Source organism: Solanum pennellii, chromosome 5 (assembly GCF_001406875.1).
Source record: "Solanum pennellii chromosome 5, SPENNV200".
In the NCBI taxonomy this organism is placed as follows: Eukaryota; Viridiplantae; Streptophyta; class Magnoliopsida; order Solanales; family Solanaceae; genus Solanum; species Solanum pennellii.
The window spans coordinates 38,227,780-38,242,619 of record NC_028641.1 but is presented as its reverse complement, the minus strand read 5'-3'; the positions used below and the strand labels follow the sequence as shown (position 1 = coordinate 38,242,619).

The 14,840-nt window shown below is 37.7% G+C and overlaps 1 pseudogene; it reads right to left on the bottom strand.

Annotated features, from left to right (window-relative positions):
* Window positions 1-12,612: 12,612 nt before the first annotated feature.
* On the bottom strand, window positions 12,613-13,570 carry LOC107019463 (annotated as a pseudogene).
* Window positions 13,571-14,840: the final 1,270 nt, after the last annotated feature.

Below are 14,840 nucleotides of genomic sequence, written 5' to 3'. Positions count from 1 at the left end.
AGTTACTGATGATTTGAACAAGTGTGTTAGCTTGAATTACTTGGATGTTGGTAATAATGAATCTACTGGGTCTTTTCCTGATATATCTTCACTCACTGAGTTAACCCATTCTCATGGAATTTTGTGGCGAATATGAGTGACTGAAATGAGTGTTAGTTTAGTATTTGTGTGGGTAATGGGGGTATTGGGTGGGTTAAACAGGTCATTGGACGGGTATTTAGACTATGGATTTATTAATGGGTCAAATCAGGTTGAGCCATAGGACTGCGTAATGTTTCACTAATTATTCTTCTATCAGTGGGACGGACAAGAAAGCTCTGATGGATGAAAAGTATGACAGACGATATCGACATATCATTATCGAAAGTTTGGGGGTATGTTTGTCCCTTTTCCCATTTTAAAATTATGCAAATTATGTATTTTATGTTGGTTATTTAATGTCCTTAAATGCTTAATAAAATCTCTGAAAGCTATTGAAGGTCATTTCAATCAATTGAGAAATATTTTCAATCTTTTTGTTTATCCCTTTAAATAAAAACACCAACAGTGGTTAAAAAAATTGATCTTACGGGATCTGTGAAATCTTCCAGAGAATTATAATATCATTTTTAATCTTGTAAAGCCTATCCTTTTAACCTGTCAATGCGATCTATTTTAACCAATTAGGGCTACTATTTTTTTTTCAACACACAAGCTTTTCTACACGTTTTTTAACCAAACACAATGGCAAACAACTTCTCTTTGATTGCCCAAAAATTTTTGGGAAACTTACATAAAAATATTTTAGTAAAAAAATATTTACCATTTATAGCAATAATATTTTTTTTTCACTTGATCACTTTTAATTCATTTATAATACAAGTTTAATACATATTACAAAGAACAATTTATTATTCAAATATAATACAATTTTTAATGATGAATAATATATACATTTATCACACATTTTAATACACTTATAATACAATGTGACAATTTTTTACCAAACAAACATGATATATTTCAAAAAACAATTATAATTCATATATATTACATACATAATTCACTTTTAATACATATTACAAATTTAACAAAGCATTGCTATAAATGGTAAAAGTATCGCTAAAATCAGTAATTATTTTTTAAAATGTATTAATTTATGTAATTTTTTCAAAAAAAAATTGCAGACAAAAACTATCAAGTTGTCTATGAGAAAAAAAAACCATATTTTAAAGGGCAACTTTCACATGTAGAAAAAGAAAATACATATTTGTATGTTATAGCAAAGTTTGCATAATTGTATTTCATATCAAACTTATATATGTATTCGCTATACATAACAATTGAAGCGAATCGTATAAAACGAGAAAGAGAGAGATTGTATACAATTTGAGTTGTATAAAACAACAAAAGCGAGAAAGGCAGAATTGAATTGTATAAAACGAAAAAGAGAGAAATTATATACAATTTGAATTTGTTTAAAACAAGAAAGAGTGAGAGGCAAAAAGAGACTTGTGCAGGAAATATACAATTGAATCGGATTGTATAAAACGAGAGAGAAATTATACACAATTTGAATTTGTATAAACGAGAAAAACAAAAGAGACTTGGGCAGAAAAACATTTGTATTGTATAATTATAAGTGTAAAGGACGAAGATATATGTATTTGCATATATTTATACGATTTTCTCTCACTTTATACAATTAGAAACACAATTTATACAATTCTATTGTATAAAGCGAGAGAGGAGAGCGACAGGAATAAGCGAGCGATAGAGGGAGTGGCGAGCGAGAATATGAGGGAGAGTGGGACTGACAAACAGTTTGCTAGGAACACAAATAAATCAAAGAGTAGCTACTATTTTTATTCTATATTATTAATTTGTCATTCTATACAATTATCTCTATTTTGAATCCTATGTGATATGTGATGTTGTGATTGACAAAATCCTTACAACCTCTCCTGGAAATTCTATAAAAGTTTAGATTGAAACACTTTTAAATAGACTTCTACACAAAATAGCTTCTAATTTTGCCTTTGGAGGAGTCTTAATGAAAGATAGACACCAAATAGCATTTGAGAGCTGCAAGTTGAACGAGACCGAACGACGTTACACGGTGCAGGAGAAAGAGATGAAGAGACACTTCTTACTAGGCTCTAAGTTCGTGGTCAAGACGGACAATGTGGCCACTAGCTATTTCCAGTAACAAAAGAAGATCACCCCGAAGCAAGCTAGGTGGAAATATTTTCTAGCTGAATTGGACTATATCTTGGAGTATAAGTCAGGAAAGGTCAATGCAGTGGACGACAAACTTAGTAGCAAGGTTGAGCTTGTTGCCACATCCCATAGCAACATTCAAGATTCGATTAAGGATGGAACGTAACATGATTTGGAGGCGAATAAGCCTATAGAGTTGGCCGTCCAAGGAAAGCCATAGCTCTTTGTGTGGAAGATGACATTTTACTCACTTTTAGTCATAGTGTCTATGTACCGAAGTTTGGGTCCATTTAGCGGAAAATAATTAAGGAGATCCATGATACAACGTGGGTTGGGCATCTGAGGCAGTGACGTACGAGGGTATTGATCGAGACAATCTATTACTGGACACACATGCGGGACGAGAGTGAGTGCTATATGCATACTTGTCTGTGTTCCAACAAGATAAGGTGGAATAGAGACATCCTCCTGGAGCCACTACCAGTAGAAAAATGCCAATGGTAAAGCGGGATGATGGACTTTATCACTTCCTTACCTAAGTTCAATGAGTATTGAACCATCATGGTCATGATGGATAGATTCTATGCTACCTTCATACCCGTCATAACCAGTTGCACCGAAAATGAGGCTTCTTGATTATTCTTCAAGAACATGAGGAAATATTAGGGTCTGCCAAGACATATCATTAGCGACCGAGACCTCATGATTTACCAGGAACTTTTAGAGGGAGTTGTTCAAGATATTTGGCACAAAGCTTCACTTCTCCACAAGTTTCCACCCAAAGACGAATGACCAAACCGAATATGTCAATGCCCTAGTAGATTTCTATCATAGGCACTATGTTAGTGCACATCATAAGGAATGGGCTTGAATCCTTGACATGACACAACTATATTATCATTTGCAAAGGAGAGATTCTACCGGACGCACCTCATTCGATTTGGCAACATGCCAACAACCCCAAATTGCACATTTTTACCAATCGCTTTCTAGGGGAAGAGTTTGGAAGCCTACCATATTGACAAAGCATGGGAGGAACAACTTGATACTGCCAAGTCCTACTTGGATAAAATCTTTCCAACCGCAAGCAGCGTCCCACAGACTACAAGGTAGGCGACATGTTCTTGGTGAATTTCAGCCTAAGATAGTTTAAAGCATTAAGGGTTGTTCATTTGAACTTAGTGCAAAAATATGAGGGATCGTTTAAGATCCTTGCCATGGTAGGCAAGATCTCTTAGAAGGTGAAGTTACCTCCACACTTCAAAATCCATCCAGTCTTTCATGAAAGCATCCTCAAGCTATATCATGAGGAAAAAGAAGGATCCAATCCGAAACCAATCACGATGGGCACCAATAACTTTCACCGCCTCACATGACTGAGAGATCAAGTCTATCATAGATTATCAAGAAAAATTAAAGTGAGGTAAGCAAACGAGAACCATGTTCCTTCTTCTCTGGAAGGGAAAAACTGTGGAGGAGGCTGTAACACCCCATATCCAAAACAGACCAAAAACCAGCTTTTCAGGAAAAAATCTTTAGGTGCATCAACGGACCGTAGCCTGACCCACAGTCCATCCTGCACATCCGTCGATTGAGTCAGAAACCTCCCAAAATCCAGTCCAAAAAATTTGACTAAGTATTGAATGACGGATGGACCTACGATCTGTAGGTCAGACTACGGTCCGTAGTTTGAGTCTGTCGATAAACACCCCATTTACTCATTCTTTGATACGAACGATGATTGACCAGCACAGACCGTTGTTCGACCTACGGTCCATAGGTCTGACCGTAGGTGAGAAATAGCAGACAGTTAGGGGGAAAATGCAGTAGGTTCAACTTCAGATGGTCTTAAATCTTAGCAAAAAATGAAATAGGTAACCCATGACATACCCAAAGATAGATAATTTAATTAGCTTTCCATAGCCACTGACCTTGCTAAAATCAGACCTACGAGTAAAGAGTTATGCTCGTTTTAGTAAAGGTCTGTCGAACAGAGCCAACCGACGGACCACCGATTGAACGACGGACCGTCAGTCCAGGTCGTCGTTTGGTCTGACAAAAATTAACTCAGGGGTCTTTTGGTATTTTGCCACTTTGTTTAAACCTTAAGATACATCGTTTTGAACCTAAATCATCATATTTTAGTCAGTTTAAGTCTAGAAACATAACAAAAACTTACCTAAGTCAAATCATTAATGAAAACATAGAAAATTAGAAGCAAGAAAGGAAAAAAAAAGCCAAGAACCCTAGTTCAAGAACACAGCAAGGTTCCAGCCCCAAAATCTAAGTTTTTCTCCGTGAATTTCATCACAATTTATGTGAGATTTCATTAGTGGGTTCCTTTCACCCATTGGGTCCTAGTTTTCAGTCATATTCTTGATTCTCTTATCATGGTTCATGAATTTATTAAATATATGTTCCAAATTAGATTAGTAAAGTTATTATTCAGCATGTCGCATGAATTTCAGAACCCTAGCTTTGTATTTTCTTTAGTTTTTGAATTACACATGCTAGGTCAGATATTCCAGTTATTCAGTTATACATGCCTCAGTTTTTAATGCGTCATTATCAGATTAAATGTTGTATTCTCGGTTTGCATGTTCAGTTTTGAGTTATCCAGTATTTTATAGAAATTTAGACTTATTAGTTAACTACATAAATCAATGGGAGTAGCATAATACCGAGTTGGACTAGGGTTTAGCGTACCCAATTAGTCCTAAAACTACTAGCCAAGTAGGTTGTAAGTCCCCTATGTGGGCATCAGTTTAGTGATCATGCCAACATGCCTTTATACCACTGGTAGGGTATATTGGGTCCTCTCAATAGGGCGTATACATTGGACTCCACATTTAGCTCATGTGGTTTTATTATCAGTTTTTAGATGCTCCACACTTCAGTTACACTCTCTTGCATTGATCATTTATCAGTATATTCAGTATTCAATTTCAGCATGTAATTTGTCATTGCATCTAGTTAGGTCAGAATTCAGTATATCATGTTCAAAATATTATACTTGCTTTGTGCTTGTTCAATTATGCTTTATTTCAGCTTTACTCTATCATACATGATCAATACCTTCAAGTACTGACGTATACATGCGCTACATCTTCTCTGATGTAGGTTCAGGTTCTCAGTATCCAGATCACGCTTAGATCGATTTTGTATCTCTAGTTCAGCAGATTCAGTGGTGGGTCCTCATTCACCGAGGATAACAATCATAAGTTTCATTTCAGTCTTTTAGTCATTTAGTTTCAGTTTTTGCTAGATTTAGCTGGGGCTTGTCCCAGTATTTCTAGTCTAGTTTAGAGGCTATTCTCAGACATAGTCAGTTTCAGCTTAGCGTTGAGTTAGTATTTTTTTGTATTAAACTCATTAGTTTTTCATATATCTCAGTTTTAGCATATGGGTATTCCCCATCTTTTCACCTTAAAAATTATTTAGCTTCCGCAACAGTTTATATTCTTTAGTATGCTCGTGATAATGCCTGTAGGGTTAGATTGGGATCACTTGTGGTCCTAGGTCCCGTTTCTGCGTCTCGGGGGTAGCTTGGGGTGTCGCGGAGGCCACATGGGATATATATGAAAACTTGTGGTAGTTTAAGGACTAAATCCAACAGTTTTTGTAGTAGTGCACCATAGTTCTCGCATGAACAGGTGGGAGAGAGTGTTATATCCCGCTACTTTGCTTCTCTAATTCGACACCAGAATAGGAGATAAGAATTTAGAGTTGTGAAGAGGCTTATGGAGAATTCTAGAACACCTTTCATGATTCAAGAAGACTTTGAAATTCCCTAGAATATGTAGAAAATTCTAAAGAGGGACCAAAGTGTAATTACTTTATGAAGTTGTAAAGTAATTTTTATTTACATTTTAGCTCCTAGGTTTTAGTATAAATAGAGGGGGCATGCATTTGCAATACATCACTCAAGCTGTAATATTCCAAGCAATAAAAGTGCTTCTTTCAAAACTCTCTAAATCTTTCCAAGTCATTCTTTTCACTCTCTTTGCAATCTAGCTTCAAAGGGCTTACCTGATTTCGCAAGAGCGTGAAAGATTCATGAGTAAGTTTTCAAGTACGCACGGAACATTAGTGAGACTCTAAGTCCGTGATAAAAGGGATATTAGAAAATATTCTGGTACTTATTCCCAATCCTATGTGAAATAAAAGTCCTATACCATATCTGAAGATAGAAATGCTCTCGTAGTATCATTTACTTCAATAGTAGATATGAGGATTTTTAGTAGGTTAGTTCTTAAATTTTCCCATTTCAATAAGAAACATGTTTGGGCCCTCTTTGATGACAACAAGGAAATGCTACAACAAGATTCGGTCTTTAAAAAGGTTCCATACCCATAAGGGTTCCAAAGAAAGAGCAAAAGAAATGTTGGGTGCTTGTTGGGCGCGACCATCCGACCTCGACTAGGAGGAGGGGTCATGTAATCGTATGATCCAATTTATGAATTCTAATCCATCATTGTGCATTTCAGATCATGCCTCTTCGTAGAACTTATGCAAGGAATGCTTATGCACACAATGCCAACGCAGTTCCTCCAGTCCTGAACCATGTGGTTATGAATGTAGAATTTTAGAATGCAATCTAGATTTTGGCGCAGAGTGTAGTCAATTAGAATAATCAGAAGGTCCCAGTACCTACTAACACCAAAAGTGGATTAGTGGCAACTGAGGTTCAAGATTTTGTTCGAGTGAATCTGTCTGATTTTCTAAGGTTGCAGATTGGTGAGGTCCCACATAACTTCACTATGAGGTTAAGAAAATCTTTGGAGTGATGCAAGTGACTGGTAATGATAGGGTGGAGTTGGCATTATACCAACTTAAGGCCTTCTCTCACATTTGTTTCACCTAATGGAATGAAAACAAGGGTGCGGATGCGTGTCCTGTGACTTGGGAATGTTATCTTGGAGCTTTTCGGGATAGGTTCTTCCTGAGAGAGTTGTGGGAGGCTAATGCTCGGATGTTATGAATTTGAGACCAGGTTTGATGTCAATTCAAAAGTACGGACTGAATTTCACTCAACTCTCTAGGTATGCTCCACATATGTTACTGATCCAAGGGCACAAATAAGTAAGTTTCTATTTCAGGTGTCCGACTTAGATTGCTATGTTGTTAGAGGATATGAATATATCTAGGCTTATAACTCATGCTCAACTGGTTGAGGGAGATAAGATTACATAAATGGCTAAGATGAACAAGATAGATAGAATATGGAATTAATACTCTCAGCAAAAATTGAGTAGTAAAAATCACTTACAATTTCAGCAGAGGTCTACAACCTCATCACCTTCATCAACTAGTACTCCACCCCCACGTTTTAATAGGATAAAAAAGGTAGGTAATCGAGCTATAAGTCTTAGGGGAGTATTCAGGTAACAAGACATTCGCTACTTTTCCAAAGTATGGTAAGAACCATAGGGGCGAGTGTTTTGCAGACAAGGAAAGGTTCTTTGGGTGTGGTCAATATGTCCATAGGTTGAAGGATTTCCCTTATTCTAGGTAGGGGAAAGGAGGAGACAACAATAGGGCTCAGTCTACAACTTTAACAACACCAATAGGTCGCCCAACTCAGCAATGTGCTTCATCTGGTACAGGTGACAGTTAGCGCCAGAATAGGCTGTATTCTCTTTGGGATCACCAGATTCATGAAAATTCTCCCGATGACTGGAACATTAGAAGTCTTTCATTTAGATGTTTATGAATTGTTAGATCCAGGGGTTATAATATCTTTTGAAATTCCCTATATAACAGTAAATTTTGGTGTCAGTCTAATATTTTTTCAGAACCCTTCTTTGTCTCTACTCCAGTTTGTGACCTAGTTATAGCTTGACGAATATTAAGAAATTGTCTTTCACAGTCTCTCAAAAAGTCATCTTAGCAGACTTCATAGAGTTAGAAATGGTAGATTTCGATATCATCCAAGGCATAGATTGATTATGTTCCTTTTATGCCTAAGTCGATTGTAGAATTAGGATCATTGTGTTTTAGTTTCCAAAAAAACTACTCTTAGAGTGGAAGTGTAGTACATCAATGCCTATAGGTCACTTCATCTCTTACCTTTATTTTCCAACCGGTAAGTCTATTATCGTGTTCCAGTTAAGGATTCAAACACATAAACCCTGAATCCAGAGTGAGTCCCAATAGTAAATGAGTTCCCACAAGATCTTCCCAGAGTTTCTCCCGAAAGGAAAATTGACATCTGAATAGATATCCTTCCAAATACCTAACCCCTTTTGATTCCTCTTTACAAAATGGCTCCAGATGGTTTTAAGGAATTGAAAGATCAGTTAAAAGGCCTTCTAGACAAGGGCTTCGTCATACCTAACATCTCTCCATGGGGTGCTCCAGTGTTTTGGTGAAAAAGAAAGATAGTTCTCTTAGAATGTGCATTGAGTATCGGTAGTTGAACGAAGTTATAATCAATAATAAGTATCCCATCCTAGGATTGATGACTTGTTCGACCAACTTCAGGGTGCTAGTTGCTTTTCTAATATAGACCTTATCTCTGGCTATCATCAACTCAGAATCAGAGAAAGTGACATTCTGAAGACAACCTTCAAAAATTATTATGGTCACTATAATGTTGTAGTTATGTCTTATGGACTAAAAAAATTCTTCTATAAATTTCATGGACTTAATGAACCAGGTGTTCAAACAATATTTAGACTTGTTTTTATCATTTTTATTGATGTTATCCTCATTTATTCTAATAGTGAGGAGGATCATGCAAATCATTTGAGATTTGTTTTGCAAACTCTCAAGGGTCACTAGTTAGTTGCTAAGTTCAACAAATGTGAATTCTGGTTGCAGTCGGTTACTTTCCTTGGTCATATGGTATCTAACAAAAGGATCCAAGTGGATTCACAAAAAATTGAGAAAGTATAGTACTGGCCCAGAACCACCTCTCCAACATATATCAGAAATTTCTTGGGTTTGGCCGGTTATTATAGGAGGTTTGTTGAAGGATTTTCATCCATAACTTCCCCATTGACCAAGTTTACTTAGAAGAAGGTTTTCAGTGGTTAGATAAGTGTGATAAAAACTTCTTATAATTGAAGACTAGGTTGACTACAACTCTGGTCTTGACTCTACCAAATGGTTCAAATGGTTATTTTATTTATTTTGATGCATCCAGGGTCGACCTAGGTTGTGTGTTGATGGAACGAGGTAAGGTCATAACTTATGCTTCTAGACAGCTAAAGGTACATCAGAAGGACTATGACATGAATGGGCTTTATATCCTAGTAAGGACAATGTAGTAGTTTATGCTCTCAGAAAACTGCTTATGGATAGTGTAACACATGTTGAGGAAGAAAGGAAAGAATTAGCAAAAGATGTTCACCGGCTTGATCGATTAGAAGTTGGCCTTATGGACATGCCGGTTTGGTGGTGTGTTAGTTTATAATAGATCTAAATCTTCATAGGTAGCGGAGGTTAAGGAAAAATAGGATAGTGATCATATATTACTTCAGTGTAAAGGTGTAGTTCATCAACAGAAAATTAAGGTTTTCTCTTGGACGAGATGGTGTGCTTCATTACTAGGGTCTCTTATGTGTTCTTGATCTGGGTGAGTTAAGGTATCATATCCCGAAGTTCATAACGCCAGGTATACAATTCATCAAGGTGACACTAAGATGTACCATGACCTACGCGAAGGCTTTTGGTGGAACGGTATAAAGAGGGACATAGAAGACTTTGTGGCTAAGTGTCCAAATTTCCATCATGTTAAGGTAGAATGAGGTATGACTCAAGATACTAACATTCCTACATGGAAGTGGGAAGTGATAAACATGGACTTCATATTGATGTTGCTCGTTTCATCTTCTAGTAAGAGAAGCTGCGGTGAATGAATCCTTCTTAGATAAGGAATGTTTGTTGGACACCCACCCATTGTCCAGTTCCGGCTAGCGCTCCTCGTTGCCTTTGTTTGCACGGTCTCATCACTTAGTGGTCTGGCATGCAATTAAACAGGTTGACCCTGGAAACCGCTTTCTTAAGTATGCTGTGCTAGGGGATAATGTAGGAGGACGCTCGTGTATATGAAATATTTTTTGTAATTGGGCTTTTTTTATCCTATCAGAAATCTATGATTTCCCATCAAGGTTCAGCTGTGAATTCGCAAAGAGGTTCAGGGTTCGTAATTTGAGTAAGGATCTTTCACCTATCTAAATTCGGGCTCTAATGAACTCTCACCATCCCTATGGTACTATGGCTGTACAACTACAGTATTCTATGAAGAGATTTTCCACTCTTTGTTTTGTAGAGTAGGGGGTTGTGGGTTACCATGCTTTATCTAGAATCCACCATGTTAGAAGTCTTAAGATAGAGAGGTTGATTGTGCTTCATGTCTCCCAAGAGCATATTGTTCTAAGTGAGGGTAATGTTTGCTATCGCTGCTTCGTGTTTTGCTTTCTTAGCAAAATGCGTGCTTTTGTTCACATCAAACATCGTTCTTTTCCCTTTTGCCCCTACCTTTGTGTTAACCCTAGGTTCGCTAGCTTCCTTTCCTGTCTCATATGGGGAGTAAGTTAAGCCATTCCACTAAAATACTCTTTATTGATTGAGCTTTCTCGATCTTAGTTTGAAAGCCTTGACAGTTCAGTTCGCGTAGTTCGTGACCTCCTTCTGTCGCAATAGAAATCGAGAATGGAGGTGACTTCGCTAAACTTGTTTATAGTTGGAAATTCCAACTCGAAGGCCCTAGTACTACTGACTTTGCACCAGATTAAATTGAATCCTTTTTTCGGCGTCCATTCTCTAATATCTTATTTCTTGCCTTAGTAATGTGCAATCAGCTACTTGGCACCTTCCCTTATTCTCCTTCCTTTCCAAGGTAGTACTAATTAATGCTTGAATTGCTCCTATTAGAAATAGGACTACTCGTGGGTACGAAAGAAGGATTTTTCGAGCCTGGGCACATCCCTTTGATAGCTTTGTTTAGCCTCCTTTACTATGTCAATCCCTCTATATTAGTTATGGCTAAAGCCGATCCTCTCCTTGGTACTTCACCTAGTGGCTAATCTCAAGTATATTCTCTCGACCGGATGGGCCTATGTCACTAGAACAGGTGAGGAAGGCCTCCAATCACTGTAGTGGCAATTCAAGATGAGCTCCTTCCATGCCAACAACAATAGTACTAAACTTTAAAAATAAGAGAGATGAGATCAAGCTTTGAAGTTGGTAGCTGAAAGAAAGCTGTTCGTATAGGTCAAGCCAGAGAATAAGGAAGGAAGCTCACTCAGAAGCGAATTCTGACTACTATTTTAGAGTACTGAAGCTCAATGGAATTGATCATACCTACGGTCAGAAGAAAGAAAATACCTAGCGCCCTGGTCCCTTCATTGACTGACTGGCTTAAAGGGCATTCCGCACAGTAACCAGTGCAATTCGCGCATCTGTCGATAGAGAGTTCAGATAAAGTAAGTAGGTCACAAAGAGGGAGTTCCCTAGCTGGTACCAATAGATATAGCTACTAGTAAGATAAGCAAAGGCGGTTGAGAGTGGAAGGAGTTAACCTCTTAGCATCAAGGTGAAAAAATATAGTAACTGACAAGGAGTAGCTGTATAGGTACCAGTTAGGGTGCCAATCTAGTATAGCACTGCTAACAGGACGGTCAGTCGATAGCAAAAGCAAAACTTCTCACATCTTTATGACTGTTTGTTCTCATGACTTCAAAATGATTGACTACATTCAATATTCAACTATCCACCAAGAGCATTTGGCTTCAAAATACTTTCTTCTACTTCTTATTCTATGGACTGCATAAATATTATCTTCCAGCCCAAAGGAGGATAATCTCTTTTGGCAAATGAATCCTCTCGATAATAATGCTAATTCTTCCTAAAAATCTCTTCAGGTAATCAAGGGGGCTCCCTTTTTCAGTAGATGAGATTTAGGATGAAAGGTATATTCTCAACGCCTCTTTTCTCAGGCTTGCTCTTTCAAATCCAATTTTGGCCTGAAGTAATGTAATCGGGATTTCATCTCCTAAATTCTTTTTACTATTAAAGCAAGAGGTGGAAAGTTTTGTCTGAAATTCTGCCTTATTCCATGAGATCTAGAAGCACTTCTGCTACTTTCTCTCTTCCCTAACGCTTTTTTTTTTACTTTTTTCAAATGTCAATGAAGGTCTTCTTTATAAGTCTCGCTCGATTGGAAGGATATAACACATACGAAACCTTAGTTTCACTGGCTTTATGATGTCTAATTAACCCGCTATGTGGTTGGCCTTCTTACCAGTCTGCCTCCTTTCTCTTAATGAAATATATCAATACCCGAGCTCCAGCCTTTCTTGCGTTCGGTGCTCGCCAGGTGTATCACTCATCCCACTCCCCACAAAGCGGTAAGGAGTCTTCTTGTGTGTTATAATCTGTAAGGGAATGAAGCACATATGTTGGTTGAGAATTGCTCGGGAATTCATTGATAATGACTTTGCTAGGTTCTAGGGAGGCTACTCTTCTTTTTTATCGATCGAGCCGTTTTCTCTCATTCCACTCGTCCATCCCTCACAAACTTGTACAATCGATGCCACAAAGATAACCAACTGTATTATAAAAGAAATAAGGAAAGGGCCGACAATTTGGCACCAGATATCCGGAGGTGTGGAAAGAGCAGCTGTGAGAAGCGAAAAAACCACCAAAAAACGATGATAGTTTGTAGAGGATACTACAGAAAGACCCCTTGGTTTTGGCAAACTGATCACAATTACAGGTACATGGAAGCATACCGATAGAATGAACGAAATATGAACAGTTAACATAATATGGTCATAGATCTTAGGTTGTAACTTGATCATGAGCGAATTTGTTGATGTTGCACCCATGAAGTATGAAAAGTGCCAAACATTGGGAACTACCCAAGGAGGAGTTAGGATTAGGAACAAGGAGAAGTGAGAACCACTTAAATGGAGGAATCAATTGTGTTTCGTCCTTTATTCCCCATAGCAACTGGGGATCAAAAAGCACCGAATTTGAAGGCCTCCGTAACATATGTCGGGAACGCGTCCGTTGATTGTGTATGAACAAAATACGAATCCAAAGTCAGGGTAAGAAAGGGTTTAACTAATGGAGATATTAACTCTTTTGGGAACCAATAACGTGTAAACCATGTCAAACCAAGATCAATCAATACCCAAATGGAACAGATTCGAACTTCTCCTGGAATAATTTCCGGTGCGAAATGAAATTCATAGGATATATATGAGTAATTCAAAGGAGAAATAGAAATATTTGATAGGATTCGATTCATTTTAGTAATGAACAAAACTAATAGGGTTGATTATGTATAAGAACTGAATCACTACACGAATCAAAACTGAATCACTACACAAATCAGAACTTGAAACAATGAAAAAATAATGTTATGGGGCTTCCCATTCGAGAAGAAAAAGTTTTTCACTTAGAGAGGCGTTTTCTTCTCTTAGAAAAGCGTTCCTTTTCTCAAGGGTTTTCCATAACTCAACTAACTTTTGGTGATGGCGCATTTCCAATTGGACTCGGTGCTTTTATTTTAAAAAGCCCTGGGAATGCTCTGCCTGGGTCCTTTTGACATCCGCATAGAATGGGGATTCTTCCCTGTCCCCACACAAGCTTTTCAAGACCTGGCATAGAGCCAGGTTATTGAATTCAAAGGTTCAAGGTTTACCCTCAATATGGGATCTAGGTCTTGTGGATCAATGAAGAATTGGGGATCCTCCCGACCATAATAAATTAGTTGACAGAGAGAGGAAATACGGTCACAAGTTGAAAAACAAAACTCTATTTCTAGGAAATTGCGCACCATGACCTCGTACTCCCTGGGTGAAAGTCCATGGGTTTGTAAACCTTGTCGTACGAATTCCACCCATTCAGGGTCCTTATCAGGTTGATTTATATAGTGGTACAGGATTAGGATCTCGGATGGAACAATACCAAACAGGGAATGAAGTAGAATCCATCAAAGACGTGATGATAGATCTTATATAAAAAATCAATAAGAATAAAAGATATATAAAAATTTTAGAATAGAAAGAGCTCGCCGTAACTTGGGCCTAGTTATATAATAGAAATCAACTTTTAGTTGCATATCTAAAGGGAGGTAGAACCTCGGAAGAATGAGGAAAAGGTATGACCAGAAGAATTGTGTGAAATAAGTGAATTTATCCAGTTGAGGATTCTTGATTGATTGAGACAAAAACATTCCCTCAATACAGCTTCACCCAGTCAAGCTTGTACGAGTAGTGAAGAGGTATAGATTTAGTTGATTGTTTACAAACGGAAAGCATGGGAGAAAGGAGAAAGTTTTAAAGCTCGCTGACTAGGGTTGGCAGCAAAATTCAGTCTTCGAGACCCCATAACATAAAAAAGTCGTGGAGTGCATAAGCCTCTTTAGAGATAGGGGCAAATTTCTTGTGGTAGTAATTGTGAATGAGCAAGTAGGGGGCGGCAACTAAAGAGGTAGCGAGACTGACCACAATTTCAGGAATATATTGACTTTCTTTCATTATTTTTTATTGAAAGTGAAAGTCGTTTCGTTTAGTACGAGATCGCTTCACACCTCGCGGAGCTTAAACCTCTCGCCTATCGAAGTTCTGTTCAAAAACCTCGTCCAAGAACTTGTATAGAGAAGGATTTCCCGCGACACAACAATT